The following is a 14,177-nucleotide window of genomic DNA, read 5'->3' on the forward strand; positions in this document are numbered from 1 at the left end:
TCTGCAGTCCTCATCCCTCCTTACAGCATGCCTAAGGCACGTTCCCGCGGATGAGCAGGGACACTGGGCATCTTTCTTTTGGTGTTTTTCAGGGTCAGTAGAAAGGCCTCTAAGTTTTCATAACTGTGACTGTAATTGCCTACCATCTGTAAGCTGTTAGTGTCTTAACGACCGTTCCACAGGTACATGTTCATTAATTGTTTATGGTTCATTGAACAAGCATGAGAAACAGTGTTTAAACCCTTTACAATGAAGATCTGTGAAGTTATTTGGATATTCACGAATTATCTTTGAAAGACAGGGTACTGATAAAGGGATGTTTCATTTTTTTGCTGAGTTTAGTATTTTACTGTGTGATTTTCACTTTTACTTGATTCATTTTCTATTCTAAGGTATCTTTACCTCAAGTTTGACAGTTGGGTACTTTTTCCACCACTGGGCAACTCAACTGGACTGCAGGCTGCATGTCCTTTATTCTAAATTATGGTGTCGTGCTCTCTATCCAAACTCAGGGCAAGAGAAGTTCTTTGTTAGAGTAATGAAAAACAACAGGCCACTGCAGTAATATGGATGGGTTTCATATTAAGTCATCAGGCCAAATGGGATTATTTTTCTAAATATTACCTTTACACTGAATATGTTGTATATCTTGTACTGGGTCTGAGAAACAGCAGACAAGCTCTTTGTTTTCAGCCTCTGATAGTAAAACGTTATTTTATGAGGTACGGTTTCCTCTTACTGCATTCACTGTCTATCTCTGAGGCATTTACTACACAGGAACCTTCATTTCCCAGTGAAGACAAAGCTAATTCACTTCATCTCAATTCATCATCAAGTGATTAATCTGACAGACAGAACATAATGTGGCCCTGATACCTGAACACGGGTATTTCTGTCAATACACACCTCCTCAAACAAGTATTCTATATTACCAGCAGATGGGGCTATAATCTAAGACAACTCATGCTGTCGTTTCTACTCATACAAAGCCCATGAAAATATTGAAGAATGCAGTCGAAAACATTATTATGTTTCATTAACTTATCTTAATGTGTAGGAATACCCCTTTGCACTAGAAACATGCCATGATTGAGATGCAAGACTACATTTCTGTAGGTAGAAACCTATTTATTATCTGTTTTCTTTTGCTGGAACAGTCTGACGACAGTCTGACGACAGTCTGACGACAGTCTGACGACAGTCTGACAAAAGTCTGATAGCAGTATGATAGCAGTATGATAGCAGTCGGGTAACAGTATGATAGCACTCTGATAGCAGTATGATAACAGCCTGATAGCAGTATGATAACCATCTGATAGCAGTCTGATAGCAGTCTGATAGCAGTCTGACAAAAGTCTGATAGCAGTATGATAGCAGTCGGGTAACAGTATGATAGCAATCTGATAGCACAAGGATAACAGTATGATAGCACTCTGATAGCAGTATGATAACAGCCTGATAGCAGTATGATAACCGTCTGATAGCAGTCGGATAGCAGTCTGATTACAGTCTGATAACAGTGATAGCACACTGATAGCAGTATGATAACAGCCTGATAGCAGTCTGATAGCAGTATGATAGCAGTCTGATAACAGTGTTGGCAGTCTGATAGCAGTTGGTACATGGCAGTTGGATGGTGCTGCAACACCAGGATTGTGGGTTTGATTCCCGCTGGGGACACCCTTCCGTAAAATGTAAGCACCCATGACTGTAATTCACTTTGGATAAAAGTGTCTGCTAAAGGGCATATATTATTAATATATTCTTATTTGTATTATTCGATTATTATTACAGTTGACATTTATTAAACACAGTCACATTCATCAGTCTGTAGTTATAAGACAAGACAGTGTTTATCTTTGTATCAACACAGCACAACCTGGCTGTCACATCTGACCCCTGATGCCTGCAGCTTCCTCCTGAATCCTCACATGGTGAGAGGTCAACTCAGGGAATGACTGCCTACCATGCCCCTTCACATGGAATACATCAGGAGCAAAACCAGGGAACCTGTTTTTCTTTATATTCCTCTTTCTCTCTTCTTTTAATCTCTCTCTTTCTCTGTTTATGAACTGAATACATTGTGTGAAACTGTTTTCCCTTAGACTGTAGACACACAGCCATTCTGGTTTGGAGACTGATAGGGGGTAGAGAACATATTGTATATTACACTGAACAAAAATAAAAACGCAACATGCAACAATTTCAAAGATTTTACTAAGTTACAGTTCATATAAGGAAATCAGTCCATTGACATAAATTCATTAGGCCCTAATCTATGGATTTCACAAGACTGGGAATAAAGATATGTATTTGTTGGTCACAAATACCTTTAAAAAAATGTAGGGGCATGGATTAGAAAACCAGTCAGTATCTGGTGTGACCACCATTTGCCCCATGCAGCGTGACACATCTTCTTTGCATAAGCTGTTGATTGTGGCCTGTGGAATGTTGTCCCACTCCTCTTCAATGGCTATGCAAAGTTGCTGGATATTGGCGGGAACTGGAATTCCCTGTCGTACACGTAGATCCAGAGCATCCCAAACATGCTCAATGGGTGACATGTCTGGTGAGTGTACGGACGAAGAGAGCTGGGACATTTTCAACTTCCAGGAATTGCGTACAGATCCTTGCGACATGGAGCCGTACATTATCATGCTGAAACATGAGGTGATGGCGGTGGATGAATGGCATGACAATGAGCCTCAGGATCTCGTCACGGTATCTCTGTGCATTGAAATTGCCATTTAATTTCAATTGTGTTCGTTGTCCGTTGCTTATGACATAACCCCACCGCCACCATGGGGCACAATGTTGACATCAGCAAACCGCTCGTCCACACAACGCCATTCATGTGGCCTGCGGTTGTGAGGCCAGTTGAACGTACTGCCAAATTCTCTAAAATGATGTTGGAGGAGGTTTATGGTAAAGAAATGAACATTCAATTATCTGGCAACAGCTCTGGTAGACATTCCTGCAGTCAGCATGTCAATTGCAATCTCCCTCAAAACTTGAGACATCTGTGGCATCACGTTGTGCGACAAAACTCCACATTTTAGAGTGGCCTTTTATTGTCTCCAGCACAAGGTGCACCTGTGTAATGATCACTCTGTTAAATCAGCTTTTTGATATGCCACACCTGTCAGGTGGATGTATTCACTTGGTAAAGGAGAAATGCTCACTAACAGGGTTGTAAACAAATTTGTGCACAACATTTGAGAGAAATAAAGCTTTTTTTGTGAGTATGGAACATTTCTGGGATCTTTTATTTGAGCTCATGAAACCTATACTTTAGATGTTGTGTTTATATTGAGAAATTGAATTGGTCTCGCGAAAGAGAATAGACTTCTTAGAACTCATTGACAGAGGCTACAATAACAGTAACCATGATGGAAAATGGCACAGTGGGCAAATACTGGCTCCTTACATGGATCGTGTTTCTGTTTAATGGTGTAGGGTGATTCTTTGGGAGATGTACTGTCTATTTTCCTTCTCACCATACTGAAACTCTTTTTGTCATCTGGTACTAATAACAGTCCTTGCCCCTCACAAGTGAACCTCACATTAAAGCACATTGTGTGTGAGAGAACTCTCCCAAAAGGACTCTAAAGGACTCTTAAGCTCCATTGAAAGAAGTAAAATGTGTTTTCCAGCAGATTGACCTTGGTAAATGACATAACATTATTAAGCACACAGAGGAATCTATCCTGACTGATTCAAGATGTTAAACGAAGTGTAAGATTCTCGGCCAAATGTGGTCTTAAACATGTTCCACTTGACTAAAGCTGAGCCATATCATCCTTTATGAACAGATACTATTTTGGTATCAGTGTCATATCCTGACAATCATTTAATGCTCTTGTCCTTATTGCAAGAGGGCACCTTGGCCGTAAGCTGTGGATAGGTCTGTAGACCGTCTGTCTAAGAGACCTTGCTGTCTCAGCCAACAGACACTTTAATTTGTATCCTTTTCAGAAGTGATGTCATTTTGTTGCCTAATAAGAACGCTATCATTATATTATATTCCTAACAGAATTGTCTGTCTGAAGCAGGGCTCTCCAACCCTGTCCTTGAAGAGCTACCTTCCTGTAGGTTTTCACTCCAACCCTGTTCCTGAAGAGCTTCTGTACCGTCCTGGAGGTTTAAACTCCAACCCTGTTCCTGAAGAGCTTCTGTACCGTCCTGAGCTTCTGTACCGCTCACAGAGGCACTGACCCAACGCTGAGAACTACCGCTTTAAGAACCAGGATGACCCTTTTCCTCTGAGTAAACAGGTGTTGTGCTCTCTCCTTACATCCATGCTTCCCCACTCAAGGCTAAACATTCACTTTTCACTTGACCACAGGCAGCTACTCATGCTGAGGTTTGTGAATGAGTAATATCAATGGAGAAAGAAAAAAAAACAGGGTTGAATCATGGTGCTTCAAGAGCTCTAACAAATCAGAACAGATTCAACAGAGGCAACACACATATGTAAAATATCAACTCTGTTAAAACACACTACTACCACAGTCTATTTCCATCATAATGTTGTTGTTCTATTGGACTTCATTCACTTAGCAGTTTGATTGAGTTCAGCCATATTGTAAGGAATGTTTTCTTTATGGGTACATCAATAATGGCATTACTGTACAGTGCTCTTTAACTTTTTGACTACTGTGAAATGATACTCTTACATGTCCAGTTTGAGTAGTCACATTGATGCCCTTACATGCAGTGGTGGAAAAAGTACCCAATTGTCATACTTGAGTAAAAGTAAAGATACCTTAAAACCTGTTGGGGCTCGGGGGCAGTATTGAGAAATTTTGAAAAAAATATGTGCCCATTTTTAACTGCCTCCTACACCAACTCAGAAGCTAGGATATGCATATTATTAACACATTCGGATAGAAAACACTCTGAATTTTCTAAAACAGTTTGAATGGTGTCTGTAAGTATAACAAAACTCATATTGCAGGCAAAAACCTGTGAAAAATAGATTTAAAAAAATGTGAATTTTGTGACTGTACTATTTAGTGTCATTGTTTTATAGATACCATAGTGAGAAAGGATTAATTTCGCAACTCCTACGGCTTCCACTAGATGTCAACGATCTTTATAAAGTTGTTTGAAGCGTCTATGATAAACAGAGAGCAAATTAGAATGCAAGGAAGTTGACATGTCATCACTTCATTTTTTTGCACCTGCGCATAAATCTGAGAAGCGTGAGTTTGTCATTAATTGTTTATCAAGACATAGGATAGGTTGTGTGAAAATATTACTGATGTTTAACGTTAAAAATGGACCAAAAGATTAATGCTAAACAACCTTTGACATGTTTGAACGAACGTAAATAGATTATTTACTAGTTTTTTTTGCTTTTCGGCGTGATTTACAACCCCCCCCCACCACGTTTTGTGGGAGCATAATGAACGCTAACTACTTGGTGTTATTTGGACATAAATTATGAACTTTTTCAAAAGAAACCACATTTGTTCCGGACCTGGGATACCTGGCAGTGCCTTCTGATGGAGATAATCAAAGGTAAGGGGATATTTACAATGTTATTATCGATATTAGATGATGCTAACTGTATAGCATAGCTTATTGTTCTTAGCATAGCACCCCGTTTATTGCAAAATGTGATTTCCCAGTAAAGTTATTTTGAGATCTGGCCATTCGGTAGCAATTACGAGATGATAATATATTATTCTTTGAATGACAATATTATAATTTACCAATGTTTTCGAATAGTAATTTTGTTATGTTCACCGGAAGCATTTCAGAGAAGAAAAAAATCTGAATTTCACGCTACTGTAAAATGCTGTTTTTGGATATAAATATGAACTTGATGGAACAAAAAATGCATGTATTGTATAACATAATGTCCTAGGAGTGTCATCTGATGGACATTGACAAAGGTTAGTGCATAATTCTAGCTGGTTTCTGCTTTTGGTGACGCCTGACCTTGAATTGAAAATGGATGTTTGTACTTTTGTGGCTATGTACTGTCCTAACATAATCTAACTTTATGCTTTTGCCTGTAAAGCCTCTTTGAAAATCGAACAATGTGGTTAGATTAAGGAGATGTTTATCTTTTAAATTGTGTAAAATAGTTGATTGTTTGAGAAATTGAAATTATTAGATTTTTGATGTTTTGAATTTCCAGCCTTGTTAGCAATCCCGACTCGGGGTTCATTGCTAACCTGTAGCCCCAACAGGTAGGTTACAGAAAATGACTCAAGTAAAATTGAAAGTCACCCAGTAAAATACTACTTGAGTAAAAGTCTAAAAGTATTTGGGTTGAAATATACTTAAGTATCAAAAGTAAAAGTAAAAGTATAAATCATTTCAAATTCCTTATATTAAACAAACGAGACGGCACAATTTTGTTGTTTTTGAAATTTACGGATGGCCAGGGGCACACTCCAACATTCAGACATATTTTACAAACGAAGCATGTGTTTAGTGAGTCCGCCAGATCAGAGGCAGTAGGAATGATCAGGGATGTTCTCTTGATAAGTGTGTGAATTAGACCAGTTTCCTGTCCTGCTAAGCATTCAAAATGTAACGAGTACTTTTGAGTGTCAGGGAAAATGTATGGAGTAAAATGTACATCATTTTCTTTAGGAATGTAGTGAAGTAAAAGTAAAAGTTGTAAATAAATAGTAAAGTACAGATACCAAAAAAAACTACTTAAGTTGTACTTTCAAGTATTTTTACTTAAGTACTTTACACCACTGCTTACATGTCCAGTCTGAGTAATCACATGAGAGATTCACCATGGCAGAGTGCAGGATCAATACTCCACAGGACAGATAAGACTTACTATTACCGCGTTCCATCAGGATCAATACTCCACAGGACAGATAGGACTTACTATTACCCCGTTCCATCAGGATCAATACTCCACAGTACAGATAAGACGTACTATTACCCCGTTCCATCAGGATCAATACTCCACAGTACAGATAGTACTTACTATTACCCCGTTCCATCAGGATCAATACTCCACAGTACAGATAAGACTTACTATTACCCCGTTCCATCAGGATCAATACTCCACAGTACAGATAAGACTTACTATTACCCCGTTCCATCAGGATCAATACTCCACAGTACAGATAAGACTTACTATTACCCCGTTCCATCAGGATCAATACTCCACAGTACAGATAAGACTTACTATTACCCCGTTCCATCAGGATCAATACTCCACAGTACAGATAAGACTTACTATTACCCCGTTCCATCAGGATCAATACTCCACAGTACAGATAGGACTTACTATTACCCCGTTCCATCAGGATCAATACTCCACAGTACAGATAAGACTTACTATTACCCCGTTCCATCAGGATCAATACTCCACAGGACAGATAGGACTTAATATTATCCCGTTCCTCTCTCCGTTCTACCTTCCCTTCCTCCTTCCCTTGTGGGCAATAATGTATCACGGCATCAGTGAATTAAGGCAGAGTTTATCGGTGAATTAATGCAGAGCTCTGCTAAGATTAAGGGGGATGTAGGGGTGAGTCACAAGCCAATCAACCCCCTGAAGCACATACATATCCCTCTCCTCCTCTAGATCACCTGTTTCAGTTCTGACGAGGGATCACCTGTTTCAGTTCTGACGAGGGATCACCTGTTTCAGTTCTGACGAGGGATCATCTGTTTCAGTCCTGATGTGGTTAAAGAGGTGATGGGATGAAGGGATCATCTGTTTCAGTCCTGATGTGGTTAAAGAGGTGATGGGATGAAGGGATCATCTGTTTCAGTCCTGATGTGGTTAAAGAGGTGATGGGATGAAGGGATCATTTGTTTCAGTCCTGACGAAGGATCATTTGTTTCAGTCCTGATGTGGTTAAAGAGGTGATGGGATGAAGGGATCATCTGTTTCAGTCCTGATGTGGTTAAAGAGGTGATGGGATGAAGGGATCATCTGTTTCAGTCCTGATGTGGTTAAAGAGGTGATGGGATGAAGGGATCATCTGTTTCAGTCCTGATGTGGTTAAAGAGGTGATGGGATGAAGGGATCATCTGTTTCAGTCCTGATGTGGTTAAAGAGGTGATGGGATGAAGGGATCATCTGTTTCAGTCCTGATGTGGTTAAAGAGGTGATGGGTTGAAGGGATCATCTGTTTGTCTGAGCTTTAGCTGATGTGACATTAGAAATCTATCAAGCGACAGACATGAAACCATCGCTCATATTTCCTGTTCTCATAGTCTCCCTTTGATGGTTTACGTGTGAGTGACTGACTATTTCATCAAAATACGCAGAAACTGATTGTAAACATGTTTGCTGTGGATTACACTGAGAAGGCCCTCACTTTGACTAACATTAAAAAAACAAGCTTAACCAATGGAATAATATCCAAGTTCACCTTTCCAAAAATCAAGTGAGGGAAGATTATTTGTTTAGTCCATTGAGTCTGAATACCACCAGGGTCTTGTATTCCTACGGATTGATTCCAATCCCAACACTAAACTCAACAGCAACATGTCTCCTGCACAACAGAGTCAGCAGGGAAATCTATGTCCATCACAACTTTCTTCTATTCCCCCCTATAAAGAGGCCAAAACACAATGCAACATAATCCTCAAACCAGGCCCTGGGTTACTGGAGAGGCCATTGAAGCAGGTATGATGACCCCAGATGACCACTTACTGATAACCCCTTTACAGTCTCATTTACAGTCCCCTTTACAGTCTCATTTACAGTCTCCTTTATAGTCCCCTTTACAGTATACTGCTAAGGTCTCCTTTACAGTCCCCTTTACATTCCTCTTTATTATCCCCTTTAGTCCCCTTTAAAGGTTCATTTACAGTCCCCTTTATAGTCCCCTTTACAGTCCCATTTACAGAACCCGTTTACAGTCTCCTTTACAGTCCCCTAAACAGTCCCTTTACCATTCATTTTACTGTCTCCTTTACAGTCTCCTTTATAGTCTCCTTTACAGTCCCATTTACAGTCCACTTTACAGTCCCTTTACTATTCACTTTACAGTCTCCTTTACATTCCCATTTACAGTCTTATTTACAGTCCACAGTACAGTCCCCTTTACAGACCCCTTTACAATCTCATGTAAAGTCTCCTTTACAGTCCCATGTACAGTCTCCTTTACAGTCTCCTTTTCCATTCACTTTACAGTACCTGTTACAGTCCCCTTTACAGTCCCCTTTACAGTATCATGTACAGTCCTATTTACAGACCCATTTACTTTACAGTCTCCTTTACAGTCTCCTTTACAGTCTCATTTAGAGGCAACTTTACAGGCAACTTTACAGTCCCATTTACAGTCGCTTTACCGTTCACTTTACCATCCCCTTTACAGTCTCCTTTACAGTCTCCTTTGCAGTCTCCTTTACAGTCCCTTTACCATTCATTTTACAATCCCCTTTACAGTCCCCGTTACAGTACACTGTACAGTCTCCTTTACAGTCCCATTTAGAGTCCCCTTAAGAGTCCCCTTTACGTTCCCCTTTACCATTCACTTTACAGTCTCCATTACAGTACACTGTACAGTCTCCTTTACGGTGTCCTTTAAAGTCCCCTTTACAGTCTCCTTCATATTCTCCTTTACAGTCCCCTTCACGGTCTCCGTTACAGTCTCCGTTACAGTCCCCTTTACAGTCCCCTTACAGGCCCCTTTACAGGCCCCTTTACCATTCACTTCACAGTCTCCGTTACAGTGCACTGTACAGCCTCCTTTACAGTCTCCATTACAGTCCCATTTACAGACTCCTTCATTTTCTCCTTTACAGTCCCCTTCACAGTCTCATTTACAGGCAACTTTACAGTCAACTTTACAGTCCCCTTTACAGTCCCCTTTACCATTCACTTTACAGACTCCTTTACAGTACACTGTACAGTCTCCATTACAGTCTCCATTACAGTCTCCATTACAGTCTCCATTACAGTCCCCATTACAGTCTCTTTTACAGTCTCCATTACAGTACACTGTACAGTCTCCTTCACAGTCCCCTTCACAGTCCCCTTTACAGTCTCCTTCATATTCTCCTTTTCAGTCTCATTTACAGGCAACTTTACAGTCAACTTTACAGTCCCCTTTACAGTCCCCTTTACCATTCACTTTACAGACTCCTTTACAGTACACTGTACAGTCTCCTTTACAGTCTCCATTACAGTCCCCATTACAGTCTCTTTTACAGTCTCCGTTACAGTACACTGTACAGTCTCCCTTCACAGTCCCCTTCACAGTCCCCTTTACAGTCTCCTTCATATTCTCCTTTTCAGTCCCCTTCAGTCTCATATACAGGCAACTTTACAGTCCCCTTTACTATTCACTTTACAGTCTCCTCTACAGCCTCTGTTACAGTACACTGTAAAGTCTCATTTACAGTCCCCTTTACCATTCACTTTACAGCCTCCTTTACAGTCTCCTTTACCAGTCCCCTTTACTTTCTCCCTTACAGTCTCCTTTACAGTCCCCTTCACAGTCTCATTTACAGGCAAGTTTACAGTCCCATTTACAGTCCCTTTACCATTCTCTTTACAGTCCCCTTTACCATTCACTTTACAGTCTCCTTTACAGTCCCCGTTACAGTCCCAATTACCATTCACTTTACGGTCCCCTTTACAGTTTCCTTCATATTCTCGTTTTCAGTCCCCTTCAGTCTCATTTACAGACAACTTTACAGTCCCATTTACAGTCCCCTTTAAAGTCCCCTTTACCATTCACAAGAAAGTCTTCTCTACAGTCCCCGTTACAGCCCCCTTTACAGTCCCCCTTTACAGTCCCCTTTACAGTCCCCTATACAGTCTTCTTTATAGTCCTCTTTACAGTCCCTTTACCATTCACTTTACAGTCAACTTTAGTGTCCTTTATAGTGTCCTTTACAGTCCCCTTTACAGTCCCCTTCATATTCTCCTCTACAGACTCCTTCACAGTCTTATTTACAGTCCCCTTCACAGTCCCTTTACCATTCACCATTAACAGTCTCGGTTACAGTACACTGTACAGTCGCCTTTACAGTGTCCTTTACAGCCCTTTACAGTCCCCTTTACAGTCCCTTTATATTCTCCTTTACAGTCCCCTTCACAGTCTCCTTTACCGTTAACTTTACAGTGTCCATTACAGTCCCCATTACAGCCTCCTTTACAGTCCCCTTTACCATTCATTTTACAGTCTCTGTTACAGCACACTGCACTTCTCCTTCACAGTCCCCTTTACAGTCCCCTTCACAGTCCCCTTCATATTCTCCTTTACAGTCCCCTTCACAGGCTCATTTACAGGCAACTTTACAGGCAACTTTACAGTCCCATTTACAGTCAATTTACAGTCCCCTTTACCATTCACTTTACACTCTCTGTTACAGTACACTGTACAGTCTCCTTTACAGTCCCTGTTACAGTACACTGTACTGTCCCCTTTACCATTCACTTTGCAGTCTCCGTTACAGTACACTGTACAGTCCCCTTTACATTCTTCTTAATATTCTCCTCTACAGGCAACTTTACAGGCAACTTTACAGTCCCGTTTACAGTCCCATTTACAGTCCCCTTTACCATTCACTTTTCAGTCTCCTCTACAGTCTGCATTATAGTACACTGTACAGTCTCCTTTACAATCCCCTTTACAGTCTCCTTTATCATTCACTTTACAGTCTCCTTTACCAGTCTCCTTTACACTCTCCTTTACAGTCCCGTTTACAGTCCTGTTGACAGTTCCGTTTACGGTCCTCTTTACATTCATCTTTACAGTCCCTTTACCATTCACTTTACAGGCTCCTTTGCAGTCCCCGTTAGTGACCTTTACTGTGTCCTTTACAGTCCCCTTTACAGTCCCCTTCATATTCTCTTTTACAGACTCCTTCACAGTCTTATTTACAGTCTCATTTACAGGCAACTTTACAGTCCCATTTACAGTCCCTTTACCGTTCACTTTACAGTCTCCTTTACTGTCCCCTTTACAGACTTCTTTACTGTCTTCTTTACAGTCTTCTTTACAGGCAACTTTACAGTCCCATTTACAGTACACTTTGCAGTCTCCTTTACAGACACATCTGGGGGTTTAGTTTTCCACTTTAGTATGGATGTTGATGGTCAAGCATATCACCATCATTTTCCATCATCCATAAGTCGCTCCCAAATCAATGTCACAGTTGTATAATAGAGGCTCTGTCCTCTGGAGCTGAATGTAGTGGAAATATAGACACTCTCCCCAGCTGCTCCTGGCTTTGCTATTATGACATGCTTGAAGCAACACTGTGTTTGTGACAGCTGTCCAATGAGTCAGACACTCTAAAACCAATATCTTACTCTTGTGATGAAGTCAGACCATTTAAAAAATAACTTATTTTATTGATGAAGTCAGACCATGTTATACATCTCTTATTGAATTGATGAAGTTAGACCATGTTACATATTACAAATCTCATCTCATGTGGATGCACAATTTAGAGTTTTAATGAACCAAGACACCACTGAAGAGGATGAACCAAGACAACACTGAAGGGGATGAGCCAAGACAACACTGAAGGGGATGAGCCAAGACAACACTGAAGGGGATGAGCCAACACACCGCTGAAGGGGATGAACCAAGACACCGCTGAAGAGGATGAACCAAGACACCGCTGAAGGGGATGAACCAAGACACCGCTGAAGAGGATGAACCAAGACACCGCTGAAGAGGATGAACCAAGACACCGCTGAAGAGGATGAACCAAGACACCGCTGAAGAGGATGAACCAAGACACCGCTGAAGAGGATGAACCAAGACACCGCTGAAGAGGATGAACCAAGACACCGCTGAAGAGGATGAACCAAGACACCGCTGAAGAGGATGAACCAAGACACCGCTGAAGAGGATGAACCAAGACACCGCTGAAGAGGATGAGCCAAGACACCGCTGAAGAGGATGAGCCAAGACACCGCTGAAGGGGATGAGCCAAGACACCGCTGAAGGGGATGAACCCAGACAACTCTGAAGGGGATGAACCCAGACACCGCTGAAGAGGATGAGCCAAGACACCGCTGAAGGGGATGAGCCAAGACACCGCTGAAGGGGATGAGCCAAGACAACTCTGAAGAGGATGAACCCAGACAACTCTGAAGAGGATGAACCCAGACAACTCTGAAGAGGATGAACCCAGACAACTCTGAAGAGGATGAACCCAGACAACTCTGAAGAGGATGAACCCAGACAACTCTGAAGAGGATGAACCCAGACAACTCTGAAGAGGATGAACCCAGACAACTCTGAAGAGGATGAACCCAGACAACTCTGAAGAGGAGACAAAAGATGAACCCAGACAACTCTGAAGAGGATGAACCCAGACAACTCTGAAGAGGATGAACCCAGACAACTCTGAAGAGGATGAACCCAGACAACTCTGAAGAGGATGAACCCAGACAACTCTGAAGAGGATGAACCCAGACAACTCTGAAGAGGATGAACCCAGACAACTCTGAAGAGGATGAACCCAGACAACTCTGAAGAGGATGAACCCAGACAACTCTGAAGAGGATGAACCCAGACAACTCTGAAGAGGATGAACCCAGACAACTCTGAAGAGGATGAACCCAGACAACTCTGAAGAGGATGAACCAAGACAACTCTGAAGAGGATGAACCCAGACAACTCTGAAGAGGATGAACCCAGACAACTCTGAAGAGGATGAACCCAGACAACTCTGAAGAGGATGAACCAAGACAACTCTGAAGAGGATGAACCAAGACAACTCTGAAGAGGATGAACCAAGACAACTCTGAAGAGGATGAACCAAGACAACTCTGAAGAGGATGAACCAAGAAGATGATGAACCCAGACAACTCTGAAGAGGATGAACCAAGACAACTCTGAAGAGGATGAACCAAGACAACTCTGAAGAGGATGAACCAAGACAACTCTGAAGAGGATGAACCAAGACAACTCTGAAGAGGATGAACCAAGACAACTCTGAAGAGGATGAACCAAGACAACTCTGAAGAGGATGAACCAAGACAACTCTGAAGAGGATGAACCAAGACAACTCTGAAGAGGATGAACCAAGACAACTCTGAAGAGGATGAACCAAGACAACTCTGAAGAGGATGAACCAAGACAACTCTGAAGAGGATGAACCAAGACAACTCTGAAGAGGATGAACCAAGACAACTCTGAAGAGGATGAACCAAGACAACTCTGAAGAGGATGAACCAAGACAACTCTGAAGAGGATGAACCAAGACAACTC

This window comes from Salmo salar, chromosome ssa20 (genome assembly GCF_905237065.1).
Source record: "Salmo salar chromosome ssa20, Ssal_v3.1, whole genome shotgun sequence".
NCBI classification, from domain to species: domain Eukaryota; kingdom Metazoa; phylum Chordata; class Actinopteri; order Salmoniformes; family Salmonidae; genus Salmo; species Salmo salar.